The sequence below is a fragment of the Panthera leo genome, chromosome C1 (assembly GCF_018350215.1).
Source record: "Panthera leo isolate Ple1 chromosome C1, P.leo_Ple1_pat1.1, whole genome shotgun sequence".
NCBI lineage: Eukaryota > Metazoa > Chordata > Mammalia > Carnivora > Felidae > Panthera > Panthera leo.
In genome coordinates, this window is record NC_056686.1 from 132,547,737 (window position 1) to 132,569,795 (window position 22,059).

General features: G+C 33.5%; 1 long non-coding RNA gene across 1 annotated transcript in view; it reads right to left on the reverse strand.

Moving 5' to 3' along the window:
- The window catches only part of LOC122226006, a 47,341-nt gene that overhangs the window by 10,074 nt on the left and 15,208 nt on the right, over positions 1–22,059 (reverse strand). The window lies entirely within an intron of this gene.

Below are 22,059 nucleotides of genomic sequence, written 5' to 3' on the forward strand. Positions count from 1 at the left end.
TTTTGCTAGGATAAAATTGAGGGACAACCATTCTAGCAAAGGGAATGTGTTATAGCACATATTTCTTGATAATAAATTTAGAGATAATTATCCAGAATCTAGAAAGATCGTAAGTTATCAGATAATGTAGCATTTTATAAGTCATATTAAATAATTTGTACTTTAGCCTGAAGTCAATTAAAATATATTATTTGAACATATCAATAACTATCCAGGAAAATATAAACCCATACAAGGTAATTATATTACCTTGGAACCTATTCTATTCACATTTCTACATAAACCTGCTGGGATCGTCTCTCTCATTCTCCATTCCTCATAGCAGAAGCAACCTAAATTCTAGGTTCCTATCCCAGGCTGTAAAAGTAACCCTTTACCTATTAAATAATAACTTAAAGAATCCTGGGCCAATTAATCCAATGACCCAGTACCATGGCTCCCTGGGCTGCTTACCCCAATTTATAGATTCTAAATTCTGCCACCTACAATCCAAATGACTTGGGCCAATTATTTAAAATTTTCAAGTCATAATGTCCAGCTCAGAAGACTAGAGATAATGCCAGGACCTCCAAGTATACCAATTACTGGATCATGCTGACATCTGCTGTCATTCTGCCAGGCCCTTCACTTGTATTTCACTCATGGGGATTTCCCAGGTAGCCTGTTGCAATGTGACTGATCTATTTAATGGCTAATCTATTTAACGATGCCACATGTTCTGGTCAGATCCACTGTCCATTAGCCACGTTTTACAAGACTCACTGATGCCCCCAAAAGAGCAGATCAATGTACTTGGAGAGACAAGACACAGACACATTTCAAAAATATAACCAGATATGAGACACAGCATATGAGAATTAAAAAATTAGAAGTACAAAGTAAAAAGATAAGTACAATGGATTGGAGGTACTGAATGCTATTATAAAGAAAACTGTGAGAGTTAGAATTTCAATTAAACCTCAGAAATCTATCTGGTATTTACACTAATAGAGAGATTAAAGCTTCTTTCTGTTTAGAAAATGTAACATAAATATAAAAAATCATACTTAACCTATTATTTTAGGATAATGAAAATAGTCTGGTCACAGTATAGCAGAAATTTCTAAGAAATAGATGATACAGAATTTTAGAAAAGAAGAACAATTTTTTCCAATTTCTTATTCTAAACAACGGTAGGTAGCTGATAGATGCTATCTTATTTTTGGCATTTAAAAAGTGTTGACTTATTTTCAAACTTCACTAGTAAGTATATATACATAATACAGATATATCTATATGTACAGAGATAAAACTTGCAAATTTCTAAGAAAACAGAAGAAAATTTGATCAATAATAAGTAAAATAAACAAAGGGGAGAGGGAAAGCAAACATATTTTTAAATAGATGATGATTGAAATAACTATGTACCTATTGCCACAATAAACATGAATTCATTAAACATTCCAATTAAAACACTTTGATTTTCAGATTGAATTTTTTAAAGTTCATTTATATATATATGTATATATATGTGTATATATATATATATATTTAAAGTTTTATTTATTTATTTGAAAGGGGCAGAGAGAGAGGGAGAGAGAGAGAATCCCAAGCAGGCTCTGCCCTGTCAGCGCAGAGGTCAATGCAGGGCTAGAACTCATGGTACCATGAGATCACGACCCGAGCCAAAATTAGGAGTTGGACGCTTAACCAACAGAGCCCGCTGGGTGTCCCTATTTATTTATTTTTAGAGTGCAAGTGGGAAAAGGGCAGAGAGAAAGGCGGGAAGAGAGTGCAGAACCCGATGCTGGACTCAAACTCATGAACCGCAAGTTCAGGACCTAAACCCAAGCTGGATGCTGAAATTACTGAGCCACTGAGGCGCTCCTCAGATTGAATTTTTAAATCCAATGGTATATTGTTTATTAAATATCTTCTAGGTAGCTAATAGTAAATAGTGTGCAAGGATCTGAGGATGCAATTGCTTAAGGCATTAATGGTTTTTCCTTAAAAAAAAATCTTGGGGCAACTTGGTGGCTCAGTTGGGCCCACATCAGGCTCATTGCTGATGAGATTCTGTCTCTCTCTCTTTCTCTCTCTCCCCGCCCCCACTCGTGCTCTGTCTGTATCTCTCAAAAATGAATAAACGTTAAAAAAATTAAAAAAGAAATCTTACAAGAAAAAAATAGGAGGTAAATACAAGCCTAAATAAATCAAGGGGAACAATATTGATACCATAAACAATTGAATTCTAAGGAACGAGCATAAATCAATAAAAGAGTGTATTTATATACTGATAAAAGTTAGATGAAATTAATCATTGCCCTATATATATATTTCACTATAGCTTAAAATGTAAGATTTGTGAAACAATAATCAAAATAGAAAATATTAAAATACTTTAATGACTTGGTGGCTTTGAAAGATAAATGAAGTCACACTTCTTTGCTCAAACTTGTGAAGGACGATACTAATCATTTTGATTTTGATGAATGGAAACTCATACTGTATCTGCAAGTAAAAATGTCATTCTCCCCAAATTACTCGAAAATATTATAGATTTCCAATTAAATTCCAAGATAATTTCTTCATTTTGAATATGACCAAATGATTTTAATATTACTTTCAAAAATAAGTGCATATAAATAGTTAAAACAATGTTTACTAACAAGAATAGAGGGAGAATGGTATTAGCACTAAAAAAAAAAATCTTAAAGGAAAATACAAAGCTAGATAAATTAGAGTATGCTAAAAATGTAGAAATAAACAAAGACCAATTAAACAGAAGTGAAATTCCTAAAGTTGCTTCACATAGGAGAACATAACATAGCATACAGGTAGCTTCAATACAATGTGCAACAAATATCAAATAATTTTCTAACTATTGATAGGATTTTCACATAAATATCAACATATTCTCCAGTTTAAATGGTTACATATTAAAAAACTATTCAAAATTTTTTTTTGCATCAAAAAAACACAAGTCAACAAAGCCCACAGCATCAGGTACAAAAACCAACCACCTGAGGAACATGAATGGTTCAGTCTGTTGAGTGTCTGAGTCTTGATTTCAGATCAGGTCATGATCTCCCAGTTCCTGAGATTGAGCCCTCCATTAAGCTCTGCGCTGACAGTGTGGAGCCTGCTTGGGATTCTCTGTCTCCCCCTCTCTCTGCCCTTTCCCCTCCTGGGTGTGTTCTCTCTATCTCTATCTCTCACTCAAAATAAATTAATAAACATTAAAAAAAAAACACAATAGAAAAGATTTTGTAGAATGACTTGCAAAGAGATTCCAAAGCAGGATTTAGAAGTGTTTGTTTGTTTTAATATGTTAAGGGCAGAAAGCAAATTAGACAATCATTGGGATCATATGTAGCCACTCTTCAAAAATTGCATTAAGGGGTGTAAAGAAGTTGGTATGAAGACTAAATTAATGTCTTTTGCTTAAGTCACTATTGTGATCTTAGGAATATTCCAAATGTTGCCTAAATATGCAATCTGTAGTTTCAATTAGCTACTCAGTTTAAAGACTGCCTGACTGTAGGCATTTTATCAACTTGAATAACCCAGAACTTTGAAATGACAGAGCTGGTAGCTTTTATTTTGAGTTTTAGAATTTAGTAAACAGAATCTGTAAATAATTGGAGGCAAAGGAAGTATATTTCTTTATGAGGAACAGCTACTACCTCTTAATGTACTACAGTATCTTTAAGAATAAATACATATGAAATAGGGAATTTAATGTAATTCCTCCTTAAACTTTTGTTTTTTCTTCAAAGTCCTTTAAATTCATTCAAAATGAATGAATGAATGAATGAATGAATGAATGAACGAATGCCATGGAAAGTCTTTCAGGAGGTCTATCTCCCCCAGAAACATAACAGCAATGGTAAAAGTACATATTTGATAAATGATATCAAACTCTGAATGACAAAATCTTCCAGAATTGAGTTTTCAGATGAGATGGAAGAATTGTCAGGTAGCTGAATGCCTACAGTCAAAATAAACTATAAGAGGGATCTTTAGAACTGTGTGAGTAGACAGTAAATAATAAACCTATCTCACTATAGGAAGAACAAAGCCCTTGAGTAGAAGATACAAGGCAATAGTTATAGAATAATGAGCTTCAATCTTGTTGTCTTGACCCTGAAATTTACCTGGAAAACACCACTGATGAAAGAGAGAACTAGGGTAGTAGCCAAGCAATTTGATTTTTAAGGATATATCCATTAGTATGACCTTAGACAAATAATTTAGAATCTTATCTTTAGTGTTCTCATCTGTGAATTGAGAATAAGAATGCCCATTTGAGTCATTAGTATAGTTACATGACATAATGAAAATAAAAATACTTAGTATAATTCTTGGCATATGGTTGAATTCTTAGGCCAGAAATAATTTTTGAATCTGAGGTCACTAGACACATCAAACAACTGTACCTCTTAAACTGAAAACACCAAAATAGGAGAGTCTGTTAGTCACAAATATAAAAAGATCATTGGAGCTCATAAAAGTCCATAAAGAAATAGATTATAGTTCTGTCACACATTAAAAACAAAGGACACCAATAAGTATCTAAATGGATCATGGTTTCTAAACATTGTTGCACATAGGATCACTGGAGAACTTTCAAAAACCATAGCTGCTGGTTCTCCAGGGTTTCTAAAACACTGTTCCAGGCTGAGGTGCTATCTGGATGATTCCAATATGTATGTTGGTAAAGAATATTGAATGAGAGTAGGAAGATACAAACTAAAATAAAATGAAAAAAGGAAGAGGCAGCAAAATATTCAGTTGAGAAAGACTTAGGATGTTGTGAGAATTATGAAATTTGAATACTATGAAGAATTCATATATGTAACTACAACAATTTCTCTTTAGATAAAAATGTTATAAAGCAAAAGTGGGGGGGTAAGTGGGAGAGGAGAACATAATTGATAGTAAATATGACTTTATAAAGTGAATTGCCTCATGAAACTCATTGATCCTAATAATGAGTTTTAGGATCCTAATAATCCTAAAAAAGACATTCAACATAAACTTACATCTGCCAGATTAATATCAGACCATTATGTGTTTTAGGGAATTTGGGCACATGCAAAGAATTTTATTCAGCCCATCTTTCATTAATGCTCTAGAACAAATGAAGGCTGGCGAGAGAGCCTAGATGGCTATCACTATTTTAATACGAGTTCAAGGAGGATGTTTGACAATGATTTCTGGTTCTGTAAACAACACCAGAAACTAATTTGGAGCATTCTTTACCTCACTACACTCTTGAAGAGATTATCCTCTGGTCTGAGGTTGCTACTGCTTACAGAGCCTGAAGTTCAGGTGCCTCTACCTTTACGAATCCTAGTAAGCCAGAATTTTGTTTAAAAAGCTGGAGTTGTTTATTATTATTTTTTTTCAGTGCACTGAGTTAGGTTGCTTGCTGCTGTTTTTTGTCAGCATGCTCACAGCTGTGCCACCTTATTTGAAGTTCTACTTCAGCATTCCCTTGACAAGTTCAGTTTTGCACTTTTTGCTCACAGTTGATAACTCCTCAGTTTCACATACAAAAGCTGCTAAGGAAGCTCCTCAGCTACCATTTATCTCCTACACATGTCCAGTCCAAGGAAATAACTAACGTATCATGTCAGTGGTAACAGACTGAGTAGTACCCAAGGTATTTCTGGAAAACCTAGCATCCGTGTCTCTGTCTTAGAGGAGGAATTTAGAGACACAAATCATTTTAGAACTCGAAGGGTCCCTTGGGACTTTCACTTGAAGGTCCTCATTTTGCCAAGAAGGAATATAAATATCCAAGACCTAACAGGAATTTTCCAAGTTTACAAAGCTAGTTAGTAACAGAACTGGCACTAGTTTCCAGATGCTGTGCCAGTAGCAAACTCTAACATCATATACCGTTACACCACATTACTTCCCCACTAGCAAATGCATCAGAAGACACAATGAAAAAAAAAAGTTGTTCAAGTAAAACGTCCTTTCTTATTAAACACTAAAGCCTGTTAGGGAAGGCAATGTCCAAACCCCAGTATTCAATAATATCTTGAAGTTTTCAAGAAAACTTCCTACACGTAAGAATGTGTGGCAGATTGACTGACAGGGTTATTACAGAACTGAGACATCCCTAACAAGAACTAGATTTAAATAGAGTTTATGGCAATTATGATGTGTCGGTGGCTAATGAGGCATTCTCTGTTCTAAATCAATTCTAGGAGTCCTCAGTAACACTGATAAAGCTATATGTTCACACCAAAATCTGATATAACATATTCTATACTTGTAATGGTCATGCTGATAAAATATCTATTTTACCGTAGCTATAGATTTTTCAGTGAAATACCAATTTGGTTAAGCCTTGTGGGTTAATCTCTGGACCAATAGAGTAAAATCAGTCTTATCTGATCTTCATCCTGTCCTATATGATTTTCTGGCCAAGGAAAGCCTTCAAAAATATTGACAATAGTCAGCATGGCTTCAAACAAAGATAGTGGCCGTGACACCAGTGTGATTCTAGCTGGCATAAAATTCTGATGTCAGTATAAGGGCATTTGTCCCTGCAGTGTCCACGTTATAGGTCTATATGATTTTCCAAAACCGCTCAAGATTTTACAACCTAATATTCAATTCTTAAGTCTTTTCAATCTGACTTATGTCCCTACCAAACCACCGAAATTATTCTCATTGAAGTCACCAATATCCTTCCAGTTTTCAAATCCCAACAGCACATTTTATTTAATCTCTATAATATTTCTGACCCTTTCTTCTTTAAAATTTTTTTCTTCTTTTATTTCTATAAAACTCTCTTACTCCATTATTTTCTTACTTCAATAATGGTTTCTTTCTTCTTCAATTCTCTTCCTTCTTTCACCATTTATGTACTGGTGCTCCCAGAAGGTCATGGTCAGACTTTTCCCCCATTTTTACTTTAATTATGACCCTAGCTTATTATTATCATTTCTACATCCATGAGATTGCATATTTCTGAAAATTTCCATATGGTCTGAATATAATCTAATTATCTATTATCTGTTTATCAATCTACCTTATATTTCTATCAACATCTTCAAAAGAGATTTTCCCTAAAGTGATCATTTGCACCTCCTATCCTATATTTCCTACACTCTCTATCACAGAGAATGCCATTTAGCAGTCCCCAAGTCAGAGATTTAGAAACCATCTTAGATCTCTCTCCATTCTTAACCACATATATTCAATGGATCAAATGGATAACAAGGTTTGTTAAATCTCTGTCATAAATACAATTTGTATAGACATCCTTTACACGTATACCCACTACTGCTACTTTATTTCAACTTCTCATCTTTGATCACCTAGTTCATAAAATAACCTTTTACCTATTTCCTTTTCCTTTTCCTTAAATTGGCCTTCTATATTACTGCCAGCATGATGTTTAATTTTTTCAGAAAAACTGAGTGAGATGCCTAAGCTCAAATCTCACACTCATTATTTACTCACTTTGTGCCCTAAAGAAGTAACTCACATCCTCCTCATCTCACTTTTCTCATCCGCAAATGGGAATAATAGTATCTATTGGAATTATTTATTAATATATTTCTTGACCTCTAGCTAGAAAGAAATTTGTGGTTCATCTCATTTACCTCATCAATCTATAGATAAGGAAAGAGCAAAATACATTTTGTTTTCCCAATATCACCTGATGATTTAATGTAAAAACAGAAATATACTGATGATTTCCTGGCTTTCATCCAGTGTTGCTTCAATGTACCAATTTATTTTTTATTATTTTTACATTTATTTATTTTCAGAGAGAGCGAGAGAGAGAGAGAGAGAGAGAAGAGGAGTGAGTGCCAGGGAGGAGTGAGGGGCAGAGAGAGAGAGGAAGAGAGAGAATCCCAAGAAGGCTCCACACTGTCAGCACTGAGCCTAATGCAGGGTGTGATCTCACAAACCGTGAGATCATGACCTGAGTGGAAACCAAGAGTTGGAGGCTTAACCAACTGAGCTACTGTCATGTTCCTCAATGTACCAGTTTAAAGGATATCATGTACATTGTATCATGCTATTAAAAATGTATCAAAGAGAAGATCCTCAACCCCAGATGAAACATTATAAGTACTAAAGATTGAACAATATATCTATAGAACAAGTTTTTGAATTAATCACGCTAAGCTGACAACTACATCCTAATCTATCACCTTTTGTCTTATTATCATGTTTAGCTTTTGCCCAATGGGCACCAAAACATTACATCTCTAAATTTAGGTCTATATCTACATCTATATTCTATATCTATATGTTTTTTTGGCCCAGTGTACTGGGTAAAAACAAATACTGGACAAGGACCAGCCACTGGATGGTTTGGAATAAGATGTACTTTCTATGTTTCCAAGGCTAGAACAAGCAATGTCATTTGACACACACCATGTTCAGGGTTTATTATATTTTACATACTAGAGATAATCAACATATTGAAATCAACCTTCATTCAATTTACAAACAAACCAAACCCACCACTGGCAGGGAAAAAGAATCAGGAAAAATGCAGATACAATATGTAATTTTCACTGAATCTCTCTGCCTTCTTACATTTCTTCATGTTGAAACACCATCTCCTTCCAGTACACATGCACTTCTAACTTAGTATTACTTTAAGCCAAAACTGCTAACATATACTGTTTGTCTCATAGGCCTAAAGTGAAAATCTAGCTCCAAAGATCATCAAGGTTAGAAAGGTGTTAAAATCCCCCCTTCCTCCTTCTCCCCATTGTCATTATCACCATCATGATCATCATCATCAACTCTGTATGTGCCGACTTTTAAGTATTTTACCTGCATTTACATAAATAACCTTTTAATATAGGTGGTATGTAAATATCCATTTTAAAAAAGAAAAAAGAAACACTTGCATGTGGGCTTGCAGTTACTAAATGATGGAGCAATATTTCAAACCATTTGGAACTTTTTTTTGTTTTTGTTTTTAGAAAAAAATATCTTTTTATTCCTTATCAGGAATAATCCATTCATTGAATGCAGAGTGTATGTTGGGGAAGGGTACCAGATGGATGAGGGGAAACATGCAAGAGGCCAAGAAGGGGAACAGTCCCCCCACTTTCCACAAAATGTAAACAGCAACATGAACACAGAGAATCACAAATATGAGGCTCCTTCCTCATGTCTCCTATCCCACTCTTTCTGAACTAGTCCCACTGTGGTCCCTAGAGGTGCCAGGACCTGGATACCTCCTTTGATGACCATTCCAAACTCTTAACTACTCTGACTTACCTGCCTCTCTCTCTCCCTGTCTCCATTCCCAAACATTAAATTATTTGCTTATTTTCAAGAAAATAACAGATAACTTTTAGAGGGAATTTATTTTAAGAAAATAAGTTTTAGGGGCGCCTGGGTGGCTCAGACCGTTGAGCGTCCGACTTCAGCTCAGGTCATGATCTAGTTACACGTGAGTTCGAACCCTGCGTTGGGATCTGTGCTGATGGCTTGGAGCCTGGAGCCTGCTTCAGATTCTGTGTCTCCCTCTCTCTCTGCCCTTCCTCTGCTTGCACGCTCTCTCTCTCTCTCAAAAATAAGTAAACATTAAAAAAAAAATTTAATTCTACATGCAGGAAGACACACAGTACAGATACAGTATAGAAGATGCACAGTATAAAATGAAAATGCAGAAAATAGATGGTTAAATAAAATATAGTACATTAATTTTATTAAATAGTCAGCACCTCAACCGTTGTGAAACTTTCTTAGTTTACATGATTACATGCCTGTAATACAATAAATGAAAAATGAAAAATACTTATGTCAGTACCTAAAATATAACTGTTGAGACTGTATTGGATATTTAGATAACAAATGAAGAGAAACATGGAATAATGGTATGCAGGGAACATATCCTGGCTGGGCTGCTCTTCCTTTCTGTTATTTCTGATATGGTTTTTGTAATACTTAAAAAAAAAATTAGGTGTTGACCTGATTGTTGAATTATAATAGGTGATAAACATATTTTAAAATATTTCCAAAGAAAAGTGACATTTACAAAGAAAACATTTTCTTAGAGGTACCAATTCTCTCATCTTTTCACAGAGATGAAGAAAATAGCTTTAAGCCTTATTTAGTACAATGTTACCTGTTGTTTTGTTCTAGTTTCTTTGTTTTTAAACATTCTCTGTTCAGTGATTAAAATTCTTCACTGTACTTCAAAAAGGTGGTGGAATTCAACAGGAATTCAAAGTTTATAGTAGTATTGACGTCCTTGAGATAATATTTTACTCTTCTAATTTTCATAAATAAATCAAGATTATTGTTTAAAAAGTGTTTGTTTTCATTGTCAGTGGGCCCTTATTTTAAGAATGCATTTTCGAGCAAATCCATTAGCATGAACTCTTCATTTTTTTTCTGATGCCAGGCCCTGGCAATCATTAATCTTCTATTTTTATGGATTTAACTATTCTGGACTTCTTGTATAAATAGAATTACACAATAGGTGGCCTTTTATGACTGGCTTTTTAACTGAGCATAATGTTTTCAAGGTTCATCCCTGTTCTATGCTCCTTTCCTTCTTATTGATGGATAATATTACACTGTATGGACAGACTACATTTTGTTTACCCATGCATCAACTGAAGGACATTTGGGTTATTTCCACTTTTTGGCTATTATGCATAATGCTGCTATACACATTCCTTAAAAGTATTTTTTTTTCTTTTTGTGAACATATTCTTTTAACTCTCTGGAGACATACATAAGAGTGGAATAACTGGGTCATATGGCAATTCTATGTTTAACTTTTGTTGGAACAAATTGTTTTCCAAAGTGGCTGCACATTTAACAACCCACCAGCAATGTATGAAAGTCCCAATTTTTCCACATATTCATCAATTGTTTTCGTTCTTTTTAATTTTAGCTATCCTAATGGGTGTGAAGTGATATTTCATTATAGTTTTGATTTGCATTTCCCTAATGACTAATAATGTTGAACATATTTTCATATGCTTATTGGCCATTTATTTGTATATCTTCTTTGGATGAGTGTCCTATTCAAATTATTTTCACATTTTTACCTATATTGTCTTTTTATTGTAGAATTGTAAGATGATAGATAGATAGATAGATAGATAGATAGATAGATGATGGATAGATAGATATGCATGACCCATATCTGTTAGGATAAACAAATATATGCTCCCACTTTTTGAACTGCCTTTTCACTTTCTTGGTTCTTACTTTGAAGAACATAAGTTTGTAATTTGGATGAAATCCTTTTTATCCTTTTTCCCCCCCTTTAGTTGTGCTTTTGCTGTCAAATACTAAAGTTTGTGGTCAGATTTAGTCAATTTGTTCCTCCATTTTTTTTTCCAAGACTGTTTTAGCTATCTTGTGTCCCTTGTATTTCCATATGAATTTTAGGATCAGGTTGTCCATTTATGCAAGGAAAAACAGCTGGCTTTTTTATAGACAATGCATTAAATCTTTGTATTTTGGAGACAGTATTGGCATCTTAAAAATATTGTCTTCTGATCCATGAACATAGAATGTCTTTCCACCTATTTAAAGCTATTCTTTCATTTCTTTTAACAATACTTTGTAGTTTTCGTAAACAAATTATGTTCTTGTTTTGTCAACTTTATTCCTAATTATTTTATTTTACTATTTTTGTTGTTCATTGCTAGTGTATAAAAATACCATTGATTTTTGTATAATGTCTTAAAGGCTGCACACTTTCTGAGCCAGTGTATTAGTTCTGATAGATTGGTGTCTGCATGTATTTTTTAAATGTTTATTTATTTTTGAGAGAGAGCAAGAGCAAGAGAGAGGCAGAGAATCCCAAGCAGGCCCTGCCCTGGCAGCTCAGAGCTCAATGCAGGGCTTAAGCACATAAACCATGAGATCGCGACCCTAGCAGAAATCAAGAGTTTGGACACTTAACTAACTGAACCACCCAGGCACCCTTGTGTGTGTATATTAATTAGGGTTTTTTTCTAGACAAGAACAAGTCATCTATTAAAAAGAGATTGTTCCATTCATCCTGCATGCCTTTATTCACCCCATTCCCACCTCTGTCTTATTACTCTCTATAGAACCTACAGCACAATGTTGAATAGAAAACAAACAAACAATAAGAATCCTTTGTATACAATGAGTTGGATCACTCTTGATGCTTTCAAAAATTTCTCGTTTTTGAGAGTTTAGTTATGATGTGGCTAGCTTTGGATTTCTTTAAGTTTACTGAGCCTTTTAGATGTGTAAGATTAATGTTGCTCATCAAATTTGAGAATTTTTTAGCTATTATTTCTTCAATTATCCTTTCTACTCTTTTTGTCTTCTCCTTCTCGAACTTCTGTGTTTTTTGAACACATATTACATATGCTGTTTACTGATGATGTCCACAGGTTTCTTAGGCTCTGTTTTTTTTTCTTTTCTTTTTTTGTTCCCTTCCTCAGACAAGAAAGTCTTCATTGATCCAACTTCCTGTTCAATGATTTCTTTTGACACCTTAAATCTTGTTGAGCTATTTAATTTCATTCGAATTATTTCATTTATTTGAAATTCTAGAATTTCTAAGTTTTAAAAAATAACTTTCCCATGTTACTGATATTTTCTATTTGATGAGGCATCATCCTATCCTATCCTCTAATTTTTTTTTGACATGGTTTCCTTTAGTTCTTTGTCTAGTTAATATAATGTCTGCGTTTCGTGAAGGACCATTTTCTACTGATTACTTGTTTTTTTTTTTTTTTTCTGTGTATGGGCTATATTCTGTTTCTTTGCATACCTCACATTTTTGCTGTTGCTGTTGTTTAAAACTGGACATTTTAAATAATACAATGCTGCAATTCTACAAATCTGATCAGATTCCCCACATTCTCTTGAGTTTGTTTCTGTTGCTTATTGGTAGTAGTAGTGGTGGTGATATTTATTTCCTGACTTCCCTGGACTAATTCTGTAAAGTCTGTATACTTGCCATATCTGGCCCCTGAAATCTTTTGCTCAAGTATCTTAGTGTTCAGCTAATAATTGGACAGAGACTTCCTTAAATGCCTGAACCAGTATGTCTCCCAGCCTTTGCGAAGGCATTCTATGTACATGTTGGGGTACACCTTCAATGCTCCAGTAGACAGTATCTAACTCTGCCTTTATCCTTTATTTCTACTTGTTCAGAGCCTCAGGTGAGCCAGAGATGGAGGTTAGAGCCTTCCCAGATTTTTCTTTCTAGATCCCCAGGAAAATGTCAAAGCTTTTCAAAGTCATTTATGAATATCTAATTCCCTAGCTTTTCCTTTAAAATATTTGGGTTAGCTACTTCCTTTCCTCTACCAGTTATCACCATCTCAGGGAGCTTTGATGTTAAACAACTGTAGCTTTTATTTTTTGACAAATGTCTCTGGGAAAAGGCTGTTCACAATGAGTGAGCACTGTGTCAGGTCAAAGAAAGTCAAGCTCCATAGTAAGGGTTCAGGGAACTGGCAGATTGGTCAAATAATGACTATTCTCTGGGAAGAGGGCCTCTTGTGGATCCCCTTACAGAGAAGATAAATTGGAGTATTTCCCCTCACAATAAATGAAATGTTATATCAAAATAAATTAAATCTTACATGTCAAAAGCAATACTTAAAAATTCCTTAAAAAAAAAGCTAATTAAAAACAGGGAGGGAGGGAGGCAAACCATAAGAGACTCTTAAATACAGAGAACAAACTGAGAGTTGATGGGAGGGTGGGGGAAAGGGGAAAATGGGTGATGGGCATTAAGGAGGGCACTTGTTGGGATGAGCACTGGGTGTGGTATGTAAGCAATGAAACATGGGAATCTACCCAAAAACCAAGAGCACACTTTACACACTGTACATTAGCCAGTTTGACAATAAATTATATTTTAAAAAAGCAAATTAAAAAAATCAAATAAATCAATAAATCTCACTAATAAACTTAGTTTTTTTTTTTTTTAATTTTGAAGTTGGGTAAGGTTTTTTTTTAAAAAAAAAAAAAACCTCAAATATAAATTATAGGAAAGGAATTTTCTCATATAGAAATTACAACAAATTAACAGACACATAGATAAAAATCATGTTCAGAGGGTGTCCTGAACCAACAGTATGTCCTGAACCAAGGATTATGATCAGTCTAATACTTTGCACCTGAGACCCATAAGATCATTGGGAAAAATAAAATGAAAACTATAGCATTATGTAGGCCTGTTAAAATTTAAGGATATTCATAACAATAATAGAAATGTTATGGTTGAGTTCCAAAGAAACAAAAAAGAAAAAAGAATGAAACTTCCACAGAAAGTATGAAAATAAAGGAGAAAAGAAGAAAGTAAAACCTTAGTGTCAAAGAAAGTGTAAAATCACAGATATAAATTCAAGTGATGAATAATAACCCAAAATGCTAACATATTATACTCAGTAAAGGCTAGAGATTATGTAACAATTTTAGTGTAGATAATTTAGAGAAACAATAAAAATAACATTAAAGAAAAAGTCATACTGGAAAATACTAATTAGAAAATATCTGGAGCAGTAACATTAATATCAGACAAAATAGAAGGGAAGGCAAAAAACATTAACAGGAAAAGCAAAAGAACATTATCTGAGGATAAAGGGAATAATCCCTTTAGAATGTAAAGCAATGTCATAATTGCATAAAGCTTACAATGTAGCCCCATAGTATATGAAGGAAATATAACAGAAATATAAAAATTGACATCTCCAAAATATACCCACTTAGACACCAATCAACTAGATTAAAAATGAACAAGAATATAGAATACTAAAAATAAGCTTCATCAAATTAGCATATGTAAATGTTTCTGTACATTTATATAAAAATTTCTTTTGAAAACAAGCATAATTTACAACATAAGGCATTTAATAAAGTACATGTTCTTTGACACCAATGAAGTAAAATTAATAGTTGCTTCCACATACTAGCATATGTTTAGAACCTGAAATGAAAGGTATATTTGTAATATACATAAAGAAGTATTCTTATCCAAAATATATCAAAATTCTGTAAATATTTTTTATTTCAGGTTTACTGTGGTATAATTGACAAATAAAATTTTAAGATATTTAAAGTGTACAACATGATGATTTTATATGGGTGCATTATGAAAGGATTTCCTCCATTGAGTTAAACTCTCACATTTACTTTTCTCTTGGTGAGAATATTTAAGTTCCATTCTCTTAGCAAATTTTAAATATACACTACAGTGTTAACAATTATAGTCACTATGTTATATATTAGATCCTCAGACCTTATTCACCTTATAACTGAACATCTGTACCCTTTTACCAACTTCTGTTTCCTTCCCTCTCACCCCTGACCCTGGCAACAACCACCAACCACTTTTCTACTTGCTGTTTCTATGACTTGACCTTTTTTTTTTTTTTTTAAGATTCCATGACACCATACAGTATTTGTCCTCTGTCTAGCTTATTTCATTTAGCATAATGCCCTCCAGTTTCATCCACATTGACACAAATGACAGAATTTCCTTCCTTTTTAAGACTGAGTATCATTCAATTGTATATATGCACTACATTTTACTGATTGTGAATAATGCTGCAATGAACATGAGGGTACAGATATCTCCTTAAAATAATGGTTACGTTTCTATACTAAAAGCGGAACTGCTGAAGCATATGGTAGTTCTACTTTTAATTTATTGAGGAGCATACATACCGTTTTCCATAGTGGCTGCACCAGTTTACATTGCTACCAAACAGTTCACAGGGATTCCCTTTTCTTCACATCTTTGTCAAAATTTACCTCTTGCATGTTTTTTTTAATGTTTTACTTATTTTTGAGAGACAGGGAGAGAGAGAGAGAAACATAGCATGAGTGGGGGAAAGGCCGAGAGACAGAGAGACACAGAATCCAAAGCAGGCTCCGGACTCTGAGCAGTCAAAAGCCCCGGCACGGGGCTCAAACCCACGAACCGTGAGATCATGACTGAGCCAAAGTCCAACCCTTAACTGACTGAGCCACCCAGGTACCCCTTACCTTTTCTGGTTTTGGTAATAGCCATCCTAACAGGCATGAGGTAGGAAAAGTGGAAATTCTAAAAAGTATATACGAAAATGGTTACATTCATACATATATAAAACATTGAAAAATAATACGAAAATAAAAATGTATGCAATAATATTTTTAAATAGACTGGATGAGTATACTTAGTTGTTATTTCAGAGAAAGAAAAAGGTAATGGCTGTAAAAAACAGGAAAACATTTAGCTTTATATTTATTTGTAAAAGATTAATGCAAAAAGGACAAATCAATATTGTGAAATCAAGGTATTGGTTATATGTTTATTATAAAATCTGCATTTTTAGTTTTCTCTGTTTTTTTAATTTGCCTTTATTCATTGTTTTCAAATTAAGAAAAAAATAAACTGAAAACCTTGTTTCATGTATCTCATTTGTCTATAATTTCTATCCGTTTTGTTTTGTTGCTGTATTTTTCCTGACATGGAAGTCACATATAAATTATGGGGTCAATAGTAGATCAGTTCACCTCTCTAAACCTTGAGGGATTGGATCAGATGATTTCTTAGGTTCCTCCTAGCCATATGATTCTATGAAATCCTGAAGGAAGCGGCATATTTCTTTCACTATGAGGAAAGCTTCTCTCAAACAATTAATAATAGGTTCTTTCCTCATGGTAAGCTGCTTTATTTTTATTATCTTCATATAAAACCTGACCTGTCTGTGTATGCCAAATACTGCTGTGAAAATGAAAAGAGCCTTCTAAGTGCTTAGCATCCTTCCAGGATTCATGGATGTGGAGGTGTTTAAATATTACCAGAAATGCATCGGAATAAATAACATTCACCTTGACTGTCTTTAGAAAGTAGAATTGGTTTGTCGGCACTCTAGTAAGTATTTGAGTGAAAGAAAGTTTAAAGATAAAGAAAAACTGGGGAATAATTCAATTAACAAAAGAAAAAAATGGACAAAAAAAACTCTAGTTAGTTCCTTATTCATGAATCTGGGGGACATGGGAAGAGTTGTTCTCATTTTAGGACTTAAAATAATCAAATGAGTTAAAAGTTTGGGATGGAGAAGGATTACAAGGGAAAAAGAATGAGCCAGTGTTATGATTCTTTCTCCTTAAAAGATAATATCATATAGTGATCAAGAGAGAGCAAGTTTCCATTACACAGGAGCATGAAGGAGGCTGTGGGATGCAGGGAATGTTCTAGATCTTGACTCAAGTATTAATCATATGGTGTTTGCCTGATAATAATTGGGTAAATTATCCAGATATCTCCTATGAACTATACTACATAAAATCTTAGATGGACATACATATATATTTTTTATATATCTATGTATATATCTAATATTTATGTAGGACTGTTCACAGGACATAACTGTATAATTTTCCAAATTACATTTTTATTATAAACAGACAAAATTTTATTAGTTATGTATACATATATATACTTGAACTATATTGGTATATACATACACGTATCTGTCTTTAAGATTTTATGTTGATAGTCCATACATAGGTCATAACTGTATAATTTACCAAATTACATTTTAATTATAATGGATACATTTTTATTATGGTAATAAAAATTTTAAAGCATGTTTCTTACAAATATTGTCAAATATTAAGAAATAAAATGATTAATATCAAATGTTGATGATGTAGCAAAAAAAGTAAATTGCCACACACTGTTGTTGTGAATGTAAATTGGTTAAGTAAATTAGGAAAAACTGTTTGTCATCATTTAATACAATTGAAAATGTATGTAGTTTTCAAAACCACAACTTATTCCAGATTCTTGTACTCTTGAATCCACCTGTTATGCAGCCACCTCTCTGAGTGTCAAAATTAAACTTTCCATCTGGTCCTTAAACTTTAGTAACCTGATCCTAGGGAACAGTCAGGTGGAGTAATCACAGGAGGGTTAAAAATAGTATCTCAGCCTCAGCTCTAGCAGTCTAAACACTTTGTTATATATACTAGCTAATTTACTGGCATCTGTCTTCCATAGACTAAGTCTTCCACTAGAAGATTTAAGCTTGGCTGAGCCAAAAACCAGATCTACTTAACCATCATATCTTCTGTGCCTACAATATGTAAAATATATAATAAGTTATCAGTAAATTGCACACAAAATTTTGAAAAATATATTTGAGGGAAGCTTGAAGGAACAGTAAACTCAAAGTGACTTTGTTTCACTGTGCCCTCCAGGGGCCAGTGCCTCCAACGCATTAGGACCACAGTGGTGGTGGAGGTGGAAGACGGGATGTTCATGTCCCGGGTAAATGGGCCCCATACTGGCTATCAGGGGATTGGTGAAGTGCCATCCTATTAGCTCCACAGTCAGTAAGGAACTTGGCATGGGAATCCCTGAGTGGCACTGGAGCAGATAGTAGAGATAATTCATGACATTGGATTGGATGTATACATGAGCACAGGAAATAATTCCTGGAGACGCCACACTAAGATATAACTGTGAGGTGAGGGGACTTAGAGCTGACCCTGGGACCTAACTCAAGAGTCAGGCAGTGCAAGTGCAAGTGCAAGTGCAAGGAAGAGATGGGTTACTTAAGTATAAAATGCAATATGTGATTTGTAATGGAACTGTATGTCTGAATAGGCAATTTTCTTCTGCAAACTAAGTCTGCTTTTCAAAAAAGCTCTCACTGAAATATTTTAGAGATATATTGGTTATTCTTTAACATACTGCACTGAAAGTAATTTAAGCCATTTTTAATGACCCTAGAAGCTTAATCATAAAATAATATTATTTACTTTAATATTTTCATTCTCACTGGAAATATTGAAATAATGCCATATCGTCTACACTAAATGGTCTCAGAAGACCAGGATATAGGAGAGTTTATAATTCTTGAACATTTTTTCTCTATTTTTTGACAGCCATTTATCACTAATTCCTTCTTTGGAAATATGCCTCTACCTCTACTACAATTTTCCTTTTTTTTTCCCTCCCCCTTTTTTCCCCCTTTGAATATATATCTAATTGTACTGTTTGAACTTTCTAATCTTCCATGAGGTAGAAAGTATAAAGTATATCAGATATTTACCATATCTGAAATAAATATATAGAAATAAAGAAATAAAGTATATCGTATATTTACTATAATTACCTCTATGATAAAAAAGAAGGATCTCAATAATGGAAGTGGATTTTTGTTTTTCTTTTTTAGCAATAATAGTAAAAATTACAACTAGAATTTATTGAGCACTTATTAAGTGCCAGGCACTGTTCCAAGTTCTTTACATATGTTATCTCATTTAATCTTCACACTAATCCTTTTAAGTAAGTGCTATTTTTATTCTCATTTTACAAATGATGAGACTGAAGCACTTCTAGGCCAAGATTAAATAAATGATACATGGTAGGCCTGCATTTCAAATTTGAACAGTCAGACTCTAGTGCCTGGAATACTTTTCATCCATCTATAAGTAAAATATAGGAGCTTACTAGAGCATCTCCTGTTTTTAACTATGAGGATACTTTTCTGAAATGAAAAAAATATACTTGATAAGAATTACATTTATGAAACTTTAGAAAAAAAGCCATATACTATAACTTAAAGACTTGAAAGTCATAATCATCCTCTCCAGAAGGACAAGTTACCAAACTCTTAACAGTCCAGAGCCTCAGTTCAAGAATGTCTGAAGTCTTGCTGAACTCAAAGATTAAACTCTATACATTGCCAAGGGTATAAACACATTCAGCCCTATTTTATTTTACTGGACTGGCAAAACACTACCTAGTTAAATGTGGCAGCAGGTCTAACTGATACACTTAGGCTCAACTATGGTGCTAAGGTAGGTTTCCCATCATCAGAGATATTTTGATTGCTGTTTAATTCCAGTAGGATATTTCTTGAGATAAGGATCTGCTGTCCATTTTAATGACATGATGCTGGAACCTCCAGAAATGATGGGTACTATTTTAGGATGCTATTTAAACAAAACTAATTTTAGATTTCTCTTTGATCCCCCCAGAGACTTAATATTCCTCATGTCTACACTGAGCAACACATTCTGACTTGCTACTAATGCCAGAAATGACAGCTCAAGAATCTTACATATCAACCAGTGAGCATGAACAAATGACTCAAAGACTTTGTGTACATAGTTGATTTTAAAAGCCTGCAAGGGGCACCTGGGTGGCTCAGCAGGTCAAGCTTCCAACTCAATTTCAGCTCAGGTCATGATCTCACAGTTCATGAGTTCAATCCCCACATCAAGCACTGTCAGTGTGGAGCCTGCTTGGGATTCTCTCTCTCTCCCACTCTCTCTGTCAAAATAAATAAATAAACTGTAAAAAAAAAAAAATGAAGAAAAATAAAAAGGCTCCAAAACTATTGCATATTTTAGGTTTCTTAGGATATTAAGGATTCAATTATAAATACCCGAAAAGAATTTATTTCCTTCAGAGTGGGATACAAAATGCAAGATTAATCCTAATTATCTAAAAAGATCTTCACTTATACTATAATTTATCTCTTGTGGCTATCTAATAAGAATTTTAAAACTACCTGAAGTCAAGAGACACTAACAAGACAATTTAATAGCATCTATTGTATTCAAAGAACTATGTTAATAGAAAATAAAGTAATACTGATAATTACATTGGCCAATTAACTTAAATTCTTTTATTCCATAATTTTATTGTAGATTTATCCTCCCACATACTTAAAATGTGGACTTTGAAAAAGATAAGAAAGCCTATATGCATACTTGCATTTTATGACCTCAAAAATAATTGTTTTAGAAGTATCTTTAGCTACAGGGTCAATGTGTCCCATGTTTCCCATAAAGCATACAATTTGAAATAATTCTAAGGAGATTTGAAAGGTCATTGAATTTTGTAAGGCTCTTAGATAATTTTATTTAAAAAAAAGTTTTTAAATGGCTTTATTTGTTAAAGTAGTCACTCCCACAGAAGAGCCATTAGTGAAGATGTCACTGAATGTATGAAACAGCTTCAATTACATCCAACATAGTATGTGATCTGAAGATGAAACATAAATGATTTTTTTAAAAAAAGGAAAGAAGACTATAACAAACACATCTGTAACTCAGAGTCTGCGTTAATATTATGGGATTCTCAAATGGAATAAATATGGGACTAATTGTTTGTCTTCCCCTTAGCAAATGAGGTTAGATAATATCTTGCAAATAAGAAGCTTATTTTTAAGACAGATCCAGAAACAAAGTGCACATAACTCATGGGTCAGGAATAATCAGAGAGTTGCCTTGTGAAGGTCAAGTCTGTCACAATGAGTAGATGATAGTATCTCAGAAGTTTAGCTCATTTCTGAAATAAATGTCTCAACTGATGATTAAGTAGCCAAATATACACTTCTGTATTTATAGTCATCAAAACAATATTCTATTAAATGCAGACTGATGTCTGTATTTTATATTATAGAGGATCTCATAACCTGAAAATACTTGTCTCTTATCTAACTTAGCCTCACAAATACTTTGATTACAAGAATTATACAGCTAGAAAAACAAAATGCACACATAGGGTAAGTTACTTCCTTGTAATTATGGAACCAAAAAGTAGGAGATCCAAGGCTTGCATTAGAGTTAGCTCACCTGTCCACCACCCAGACTACATTTGCAAGTAATATTGCAACATGCATACATAAAAATGTGCCATAGAAGGTAGTTCCAAGTATAAATTTTCCTAAGATATTTAAATTAAAATATGGGTTCTTAATCCAGATGGCAATTTTGCTTTATTGTATAATAATACTGAGTTCACAGGTTCCTAGGATCAGCCTTTTTACCTGTCCCCCAAAATGGGACCACATGATTTTATATAAAGAAAAATATGAAATAGCTGCATCTAAATGGCTTCTATTTCTCCTTTAGAGTTATCTGATGTATATGCCTATATATAATTTTTAAAAAGAATGAGATAATTTAGGAACTATGAATATTTAGCAAAATGATTCTATCAGAATTCATCATTATTAATGCATAACTCTCCCTAAGACTATCTTGAGAATAATTATAATAGAAGTAAAGTCTCTTAAAGACATAGATTTAAGAGCTTTCCAAATGACCCAATCTTTG